The following is an 11,015-nucleotide window of genomic DNA, read 5'->3' as shown; positions in this document are numbered from 1 at the left end:
TGCCTTCTGCTTGGGACAATGACTTTTGAATGTACTTTTGTGCCTTGTAGAACCTAACAGAATCTGTTCATTTGTTCATTCAATAGCTGTTTACTAGGTGCCTGCTCTTTGTTGGGCCATGCGAATTTGAAAGCCAAGGACACACCTATTTCTCACTGATGCAGACATGTCAACTGACAATTTATCAAGGACAGTGTGAAAAATGACGCTACTTCTACGATTGCTACTATGACTGTGTTATTTGGTGCCAGGCTCTGTTCTAAAGCTCTCATAAGTCAGATCTCCAATAATTGTGGCTCAGACAGTAAAGAATCCACCTGTGATTCAGGAGACCCAGGTTTGATCGTTGGGTCTGGAAGATCCCCTGGAGAAGGGGATGGCTACCCACTCCAGTATTCTTGCCTGGAGAATGCCATAGATAGAGGAGCCTGGCGGGCTACAGTCCATGGGGTTGCAAACAGTTGGACATGACTGAGCGACTTAAACACACTACTACTATGATTGCTATTATTACTGTGTTATTTGGTGCCAGGCCCTGTTCTAAAGCCCTCATAAGTCAGATCTCCTATAATCATAGTGCTGTAAAGGGAGTGCTCACTACTCACCAGACATCATTCACCAGTGCTCACTTGTCACATGTATCACCTGGGAATGCTGATTCCAGGAGACGGATACTCTACCATTTTCATTTTATGAATGAGGAGACAGGCCCGGAGAGGTTAAGTAACTACCCCAAGGTCACACAGCTGGTGAGGAGTGGAAGGTGTGACTGCCATCTGTTCAGCTAAACTTTGTTCCCTTAACCTCTGAGCTATACTGCCCTGGTTTGTATGCATTAAACATAAGGGCTGTGGGAAACAGGAGGAAACTTTAACAAGGGTAAGGTGTTTGGGAGTGGGCATGAGTGAGGATCAGCGAGGCCCCTGTGAGGGGTGACACCTGAGCCAGATAAAGAGGAGCAAAGCAAGGACTTCCCTGGCGGTCCCGTGGTTAAGACTCTGCACTTCCATTGCTGGGGGTCCAGGTTCAATCCTTGGTCAAGGAACTAAGATCCTGCATATTGCATGGTGTGGCCAAACCATGCCACCTCAAACCAACAACAAAATTGAGTTGTGGGGGTCGACAGGCCAGAGGAAGGCTCACAGATCCTGAGGAACAAGATGGAGCCACACTCAACCCCAGTAATCTTGTCTACTACCTCAGGATTTTGGTTAAATCCTTGTCTTGCACCTGAAAGAACTCGTGACTAAAAAGTCACAAAATACCCCCTTGTGAGTACTCTTTTGGGAAAGAGGAGTGTGAGAACCTTTGGCTTTCAAGGGACATGTAGATCCTCACTCATTACTTCCACACAGGGCAGGTGATAGAAACAAACATCAGTCTGAGATATCAAGAGACTGTCTATAAAGATGCCAAGGGCAGGCCAGCTCCTGTGGGGCCAAGGGAACCCATTCAGGGAGAGGAAGACAGTTAGCCAGGCTGGGCAGGGTGACAGGAAGGGATCTGAATTCTAGCTCTAGAGGGGGACCCTGATCAAGTCACCTCGTCTCTGTTTACTCATCTGTATAGTGGGACAGCTCAGCCTGCCCATGGGAACAAATGCAGTAAATGTCTACAAATGTAATTGTAAAACAGTTTGAGTAGGAAGAAAGAAATCAGTGGGCTGAGGAGGGCATTCTTCATGGTGTGGCTTTGCGGGACAGGAGCAGAATGAGAAGGAGACCTCTAAGCACCAGGAAGTTCTTTACATCAAACTGAAACCCACTTCCCTGCTACTGGCGCCGACTATGTGGCTCTATTCCTGCCTTCGGGGGTCACAGAGGACTGACCTGTCTTCCACATGCCAGTCCTCCAGCTCCCTCCCACTTCTAAGAGTCTGTGGTTCGAACCTACCTCTGTCTTCACCCCCAGTCACAGCTCAGCTCAGCCCAGCCCAGCCCAGCTCAGAAAGCCAATAGGCCCAATGGGTTAGACATTTTATGTATTTATTTTAAAAATTTTATTTCTTTTTGGCCGCACTGGGTCTTTGTTGCTACATGTGGGCTTTCTCTAGTTGCAGTGAGCTGGGGCTGCTCTTTGCTGCGGTGCACGGGCCTCTCATCCCAGTGGCTTATCCTGTTGTGGAGCACAGGCTCTAGGTGTGTGGACTCAGTAGCTGTGGCACAGGGGCTTCGCTGCTTAGTTGGGGTGCCTTCACGGCCCCCACCTCTCTCCGTGTGTGAGAATATCCAACCTCCAGAGGGCGCTGCAGCATTTCTAACACTTATGGCCCATCCTTAGCCACAGACGATTGGATCAGGGGTATAGATTTAACCCAAGTTGGGCCATTGTGGTTTGCTCCTGGGAATTTAGACTTGGGATCCAGCCAGGCTCAGAAATCTGCTGGTGGCTTGATCTGAGGACACAGAACTTTAGGACTTAGTGGGAAGCCATCTTTAGCCATGAGCAGAGAAGAGCAGAGATATGCAACCATGTGGTAAGAAAGAAAGAGCGAGAAAGTGGGGGGGGGGGGGACTTCCCTGGTAGCCCAGTGGTTAAGAATCCACTGCCATTGCAGGGGACATGGGTTCAATCCCTGGTCCAGGAAGATTCCACGCGCCTCGGGGCAACTAAGTCCATGCGCTGCAACTACTGGGCCCACATGCTCCAACTACTGAAGCCCATGTGCTCTAGAACCCATGCTTTACAACAAGAGAAGCCACTGCAGTGACACTGGGCACCGCCACTAGAGAAAGCCTGTGCACATCAATGAAGACCTATCACAGCCAAAAATAAAAAAAAATAAATTAAAAATATAAAATTTGAAAAATAGCAGGAGATAGAGACAGAGAAACTTTCCTTATCTTTGGAGACCTTTCATTTCTTAAGTGCCTTGATATATCCCTGTATTTTATCCCTATAATAAACTCTCCTCTTTGTCTAAGCTAATTTGAACAAGTTTCTCTTTCTTGCAAGCAAAAGAACTGTAACTGTGTGAGAGCCTAAGACATGGAATTTATAAACTTCAGATTCATTTCATTTTCTGTGAGGACCAACCCCAAGACTAGGGAGCCTTAAACAATTCACTTTATAGGTAGAACTGCAAAATATGAAATAACTACAGAACAGTAAAAATAAAGTGCAAACCAGAAAAACCAAGTTAATCATCTTTTGCAGGTGAGCACTGAAGCTGGCCAGTGGTGCAAGCTCTTTGATTATGGAAAACAAGGTAACGGGATTTGAAATGCAGGGGGCTACAAAACCAGGACAATGAATGGATCAGGGATCTCTCAATGTCAAGTCGTCCTTGTCGGTTACTTAACCCATTTTCCAGCAGTATCAGAGTTCATGATTTGCTGGTTGAGGGCTCTGAGTCCAGAGAGAAAATGAAAGGCCGAATCAAGAACTCCAGAAAATGCAGCTGGACATGTTTTCAAATCAACTTCAGACAAAACAGAAACCTCAATGCCTATACATTTGCCTCTGTAAGATCCTGGTGTGATCAGGACAACATTCAAGTGTCTCATCAGATTCTAGAAAATCCTCTTCCTGGTAGAAGGCAGAAAGGACAGGACCAGCTCCAGCATGAGTCACTCCTCCAGTGGCCAGGCTCTGAGGACACGGGGCACCCAGGGAGCCTTCGTGCTCTTGCCATGAACTCCAGAGGAGGGAGCAAGAGAGGACCTCCAGAGCTAGCAAGTTCAGTACCACACCTCCACTGGTTAGCTGCCGCACCTGGTTTATTCTGCAGCTAAAGTCTTTTTTTTTTTTTTTTTTTTAAAGAAAGAACAACTGTCCTCATTCAGAGATGACATGCTTTTTAAAATTATTTATTTATCTGACTGTATCGGGTCTTAGTTGTGGCACCTGGGATCTCCATTGCACCCTTTGGGATCTTTCTTTGAGGTGCACAGGTTCAGTAGCTGCAGCACATGGGCTCTCTAGTTGCAGCACATGGGCTCTGGACCCTGTGGGCTCAATATGGTGTGTAGGCTTAGCTGCTCCACAGCATGTGGGATCTTAGTTCCCTGACCAGGGTTCGAACCCAAGTCCCCTGCATTGGCAGGCAAGTTCTTAACCACTGAACTTTCAGGTAAGTCCCTGAGGCTAAAGTCTTTGGGGGAAACAAAAATCTTGAAAATGAACATCTGATGGATAAACAGCAAGGTCCTACTGTCTAGCACAGGGAACTGTATTCAACATTGTGGGATAAACCATAATGGAAATGAATATAAAAAAAGATGTATATATGTGTGTAATTGACTCACTTTACTGGACAGCAGCAAATTAACACAACATTGCAAATCAACTATGTGTGTGCATGCTCAGTTGTGTCCAATTCTTTGCGACCCCATGGACTGTAGCCTGCCATGCTCCTCTGTCCATGACATTTCTCAGGCAAGAATACTAGAGTGGGTTGTCATTTTCTTCCTCAGAGGATCTTCCTGACCCAGGGATTGAACCTGAGTCTCCTGCATCTCCTGCATTGGCAGTTGGATTCTTTACCACTGAGTCACAGAAATGTTTTGTGTGTGGCAAGAGGAGTGTAGCGATGCAAGGGGCTTTTCAGGGTAAAGAGAGCTCTTTAACTGAACTGTGTCTCTAAAAAGGAAGAAGGTAGGACTGGATTAAATGAGACAAGGAGCCTCCCTTCCCAGTGGTGGAAGGGCACCTTGAAGCCAGGAGGCCGAATCATGCATTGTGGCTCTTTAATCTGCAATAGAGAACAAGGAGGAGGTCTGGACCTTGACGAGCTCAAAGCCATCTGTGAATTACCTCCAAACAAGAAGAATAACAGGGTTAATTCAAGTGCTGCTTTTATTGCACCAAGTTCAAAGGACTTTTAAAGGAGGCCTGGGCCTTTTATGGGTTTAGGAAAACCAGATTCTTGGGTTCTATTCTTGGCTCTGCTGCCTGCTATTTTAGTCAGCCTGGTGTGCCATAGGAAGGGTTTGACAATCTCTTGGAATCGACTGTTCTTGAAATTTAAGAAGAGAGCAAAGAACCGGAGAAATATAGACACTCCCAGCATTTCTGGCTTTCTAAAAGCCTTTGAAGGAGTAACTCAGTGCATTTTGGTGTATGGCTGGAAGGAGGAGGCCAGGAATGATTAATGGTACCAACAAGAAGACATTTCCTGTTCTCTCTCTTTTTAAAAAATATTCTTAATTTTTTTTTTTTAATTTGGCTGTGCTGGGTCTTAATTTCGACATGCAGGATCTTTAGCTGCGGCATGCAAACTCTTAGCTACAGCATGTTAGTTCCCTGTGTGTGGCAAGAGGGATGTTAGTTCCCTAACCAGGGATCAAACCCGTGTCCCCTGCATTGGAAGGTGGATTCTTAACCACTGGACCACCAGGGAGGTCCCCAAATGATGTTTCTTCATGGCATTCACCATCTGATTCACCTGCCTAAAGATGATATTTTCAAACAGCAAACCAGAAACATATGGAACCAGCTTTGGGGATAAGACCAGGGGCATAGGGATCATGCTTGGGGAACAAAGAAGTGCCCACCTCTTCCCCCCAGCATGCATCCTAGGTAATAAATTCTTTCTCCTCCTGTGACAAGGAACGCATGGGAATGCTGCCCTCCAAAAGGGTGCTGATTACACAGAACTGACACAGATGAGGGAGGAGGTGCTTTGTCAATGAGAGAACTGGTGAGGGTAACAGAAAAAAGGGAGGAGGGAAAAGAGAAATGTTGTCTAGTACGCCAATACTTTCTGGGGGGTTGCAACATAACCTTAAACCTCAAGCAAAATATTTAGATTGACTTTATTTATGACTTACGGAACTATATCTTGTTGAGTCTTCATTTGACTCATTTATTGAGTATTTCTAGGTGTTTGGGGCTTCCCACGAGGCTCAATGGTAAAGAATCCACCTACCAATGCAAGAGTCACAGGAGATGTGGGTTCAATCCCTGGGTCAGGAAGATCCCCTGGAGCAGGAAATGGCAACCCACTCCAGTATTCTTGCCTGGAAAATCTCATGGACAGAGTGACCTGGTGGGCTGCAGTCCATCTTGTTGCAAAGAGTCAGACACGACTGAGCATGCACGCACAACTAGGTGTCTAGAATTTTTCTAAGCATGGGAGATGCAGCGATAAATAAAATGGATAATCTTTGCCCCCCTGAGCTTACATTCCGGTGGGTTCGGGTTGGATCATCCTGAGCAGACCGTTCTCTATGAGCAGGATACCTCATTCCTTACTTTGAGTTCCTGCTCTTTGAAGACAGGACATAGAATCTTCTGACCCATTACCCCAATCTGGCAACTGCAGAGTATGTGGAAAGGCAGGTAGGTGCTGAAGAGAATTAATTAAATGGATGATCTATGGCTTTTTGTGGGTTTCCCAGGTGGCTTAGGGGTAAAGAATCTGCCTACCAAAGCAGGAAACACAGGTTCAATCCTTGGGTCAGGAAGATCCTCTGGAGAAGGAAATGACAACCCACTCCAGTATTCTTGCCTGGAAAATCCCCTGGACAGAGGAGCCTAGCAGGCTACAGTTCATGGGGTTGCAAAGAGTCTGAGCAACTGACTGAGTGACTAAACAACAACATGGCTTTTTGTGTGAAGACCAAACAGGTCACCATAATTTATGTGGATGCTTGCGACATTCCTGTAATTTAAGCAGCACATCATGGGGGCATTTTAAAAGATCACTTTTAGTTTTATTTTTCCCCATGCAAATATCAGGGTGTGTTTGTGCTTAAACACCGTAATTTCCTACAAACAAGCCCCTGCCACTGCTGTGTTAAACGCCACCATAATTTACTTGTTAGAATCAGGAAAAATAATGAGTTTGTCTGAGTGGTAACAGCAGCCTGGAAGAACTGACTCTGTAAGATATGTTTAAGGGGACAGGCCAGGAGGCTAAAAGATGTTAATGAAAGACATTTGGGGGTGAAGAGGGTGCTGGGATGGGGGCTGGGTGGTTTAAATAACTTCAAGATGGGGAGAGTTATCTTGTTGGACTCTGAGCATTTCCAAGTCCTTAGAAATCATCTCACTACCCTCACTACCCATCTACTACTACTGATGGGAAAATCAGTCCAGAGAGCTTAAGTGACAAGGTCACAGAGTTTGTAACAGCAGAGCTTGGCACAGAACCCAGCTCTCCTGATTCTTAGCCAGTGCTTATTCCACAGCTGACCTATCCATTACAATCATCCATTGTGTTCCATAGTATCCAATTGTGATAACCAGTTTCCAGAAAGTTGGACTATTTTAAGGATCTCCAGAGAGAGACAGAATTAATATGATATGTAATTTGGGGCAGGAAGTCAACCCTGAATATTCATTAGAAGGACTGTTGCTGAAACTGAAGCTCCAACACTTTGGCCACTTGATGATGTGAAGAGCTGACTCACTTGGAATGAGTGATGCTGGGAAAGACTGAAGGCCAATGGAGAAGGGGACAGCAGAGGATGAGATGGTTAGAGAGCATCACCGACTCAATGGACAGGAATTTGAGCAAACTACGGGGGATAGTGGAGGACAGAGGAGCCTGGCGCGCTACAGTCCACTGGGTTGCAAAGAGTCAGACACAACTTAGCGACCGAACAGCAACACCACCACCACTTTGGAGCATAGAGCATACTGCAGCTGCTGCTAAGTTGCGTCAGTTGCGTCCGAGTCTGTGCGACCCCATAGACAGCAGCCCACCAGGCTCCGCCGTCCCTGGGATTCTCTGGGCAAAAACACTGGAGTGGGTTGCCATTTCCTTCTCCAGTGCATGAAAGTGAAAAGTGAAAGTGAAGTTGCTCAGTTGGGTCCAACTCTTTGCGACCCCATGGACTGCAGCCTACCAGGCTCCTCGGTCCATGGGATTCCCCAGGCAAGAGTACTGGAGTGGGTTTGCCATTGCCTTCTCCCATAGAGCATGATCCAAGAATTAAAAATTTATTTAGTGAAAATGAGTAGATTTATCTGTTTTTTAAAATTTATTTATTTATTTATTTTTGACTGCACTGGATCTTCATTGCTTTGTGTGGGCTTTCTCGTTATGGTGAGTGGGGGCTGTTCTTCGCAGTGGTGCATGGGCTTCTAATTGCCATGGCTTCTTTTGTTGTGCAGCACAGGCTCTAGGCCCACTGGGTTCAGTAGTTGCAGTGTACTGGGCTTAGTTGTCCTGCAGCATGTGGAATCTTCCTGGACTAGGGATGGAACCTGTGTCCCCTGCATTGGCAGCTGGATTCTTATCCATTGTGCCATCAGGGAAGTCCAGAGACAGAATGTCTTAAGTTTTGGCTCTGGTCAGTGGTTCTCAATGGGGGAGAGTTGTCCCCCAGAGGACATTTGGTTGTGACATTTGGAGGTAGTCATATTCATGGCATCTAGGGGGTAGAGGTTGGGTATGCTGCTAGATGAAACATCTTACAGCGAACAGGACAGCCCACCTCCCAAAGAATGAGCCAGTCGCGAATGTCAGAAGTGCTGATGTTGAGAAACCCAGAGGCACAGGAACCAAAATGGGAGCTCAGATTAGAATTTGGACCCTGGTGGAGATGCCAAGTGGGCTGAAGAATTTGCCAACAAAGGTACTGTTTCAAAAGGTAAGCATATACGGGCTCCTAAATCCAACACTTTTCCCATCCTGTTTACAGTCCAGATGGTGTTTGGGGCACTCTGGGTTGTTATTTCTTGCCTTCACTCTGTCTCCCCACCCCCAACATGTAAACACAAGCCTCTCATTCTTCCCTGCTGGCTCACTACTTTTCTGGGCTCAGTTTTTTTTCTCTGTAAAATGTGAATAGTATGCCCACCTCCTCTGGCTGTTGAAATCAGAAGAGCTGCGTTCTGCAGTGCGGGAGACCTGGGTTCCATCCCTGGGTTGGGAAGATCCCCTGGAGAAGGGAACGGCTACCCACTCCAGTATTCTCACCCGGAGAATTCCATGGACTGTATAGTCCATGGGGTGGCAAAGAGGCGGACATGACTGAGCGACTTTCACTTTCACTCTCACTCCTGCCAAGGCACAGGTTCATTGCATCCCCCGAGCCTCCAGTGGGGGTTACCCCAGGGTGGGCACCTGCCCCTCTTCCTCCTGCCAGGCACTAGCTGAGCCTCATGAGTCGGTCTCACTTTACTTTTCTGGGTTCAGTTTCTTTCTCTGTAAAATGAGAATAATATGCCCACCTCCTCGGGCCGTTGAAGGGCTGCCTTCACCCCATCACTCCCACCACGGAGCCCGCCCTGTTTCCAGTTTTATGAATATTCTTTGGCCTCTGGGGTAGGAGCTGTGAACCCGCACACTACAGATGGGGAGACTGAGGCTAGCCACATGGACCCGAAGCGCAGTCTCACATAGCTTTGAAGGAAGGTGCCGGTTTGGAAGGCGGGGATCTTCACCAGAGTCCTCCAGAGGGCTCTCTGCACTAAGGAGGCATCCAGACAAGCTGCTTATTCTTCCTGGGTCCCTGCGATCCTGCTTCCCCGTGCTGCGAGGCTCCGGCGAGGAGCAGAGATCGAGCATGGGGCTCAAAAGGGGGAACCTCCGCGGCGCGACGTTGGTTCTGGGGCGTCTGCGCGAGCGTCAATCAGCGCCGGGGCCTGCGGGAGGCCTGCGGCGTGCTCCAGGCTCTACCTTGACGCCAGCTCGGTTGTCATGGCAACCGGGCCCGGGAGCCGCAAGAATTTGTCTGCGGTGGCTTCTTTTGTTCGTCCACAGCTTTTTGCCTCAACTTGGTGTCTGTTTTCCCAGTTGCTCTTTCTTTTCCCTTCGTTCGTTCACTTTCCAATTGGACAGAAGCTGATTTTTCTGTCCCCAGGACCATTTGTTTATTAAAAAATTATGGATAGTGTAGGATCTTGGCTAGGATTAGGTGCTGGGTGGCGCTAGTAGTAAAGAACCCGTAATGCAAGAGATGCTAGTTCCATCCCTGGGTCGAGAAGATGCCCTGGAGGAGGGCAAGGCAACCGACTCCATTATTATTGCCCGGAGAACCCCATGGACAGAAGAGCCTGGTGGGCTACAGTCCAAAGTCTAGCAAAGAATGGGACAAGACTGAGCGACTAAGCACGCACGCACCGGGACCACTTTCAAGATCTACCTCCCTGGGGTCCATCGGTTCACATTCACGTGCCCTTTTCTCTTTCCTCTTTTGCTTTTGAATACTCTATAATTCATTAACGCCATCTATAATTTATCTGACTTCTCTCGCCAAATCCGGCTAAGACCAAATCACGAGTCTGAATTTTGTAGAGATGACTCACTGGTGACTAACTCCATTAGGAAAGCGTTCTCTGTCAAAGAATTCGCAGAAGGATTTCTTTAAATAGACAACTTCCTCAGTGCACTGAAAATGATTCACTTTATAGAAAACTCATTTAGATACAAGATCCCACCTCCTATTTCTGCATGTTGATATGAACTGCTGTGTATGGCTGTTCATGCTGTGACTGGCTGAGAGGCTGGAAAGGGGGCTGAAATCCTGCCTAGACTGTATTCCCCAAGTTGGAGGATCGTGGACCCTAGTCTATTAGAGTAGATGCCTTTTTCTATTTGCCTGAAGTTTCCGTACGTGCCAGTTACCTTCCAACTGAGCAGTTGGCTCAGTGGTAAAGAATCCACATGCCAATGCAGGAGATGAGGGTTTGATCCCTGGGTCAGAAAGATCCCCTGGAGAAGGAACTGGTAACCCACTCCATTATTCTTGTCTGGGAAATCCTGTGGAACAGAGGAGCCTGGCGGGCTATAGTCCATGGGGTAGCAGAGTTGGATGCCACTTAGTGACTAAACGACAACAACCTTCCTGCACATAATAATTTTACTGTAATTAGTGCATGGCTTTGAGCCTTATGGAATGTTTATAACAAACTTTTTTTTTAATATAACAAACTTTTATAGTAAGTCATTCCATTTCACTCTTGCTACATACTTTGTGTGGACTCAAGTTGTTGATTAAAATTAAGCAGGGGCAAATAAGGTCACATAGGGTTGGGTATTAATTCTTTTCTGTGCTCCATTAGTTAATCCAGGAACCCAGATTCCTTCTGTCTTGTCTTGTTTCTTCTCCATTTCCTAGGGT

This window comes from Cervus canadensis, chromosome 4 (genome assembly GCF_019320065.1).
Source record: "Cervus canadensis isolate Bull #8, Minnesota chromosome 4, ASM1932006v1, whole genome shotgun sequence".
Lineage (NCBI taxonomy): Eukaryota > Metazoa > Chordata > Mammalia > Artiodactyla > Cervidae > Cervus > Cervus canadensis.
This window is presented reverse-complemented; position numbering follows the sequence as displayed.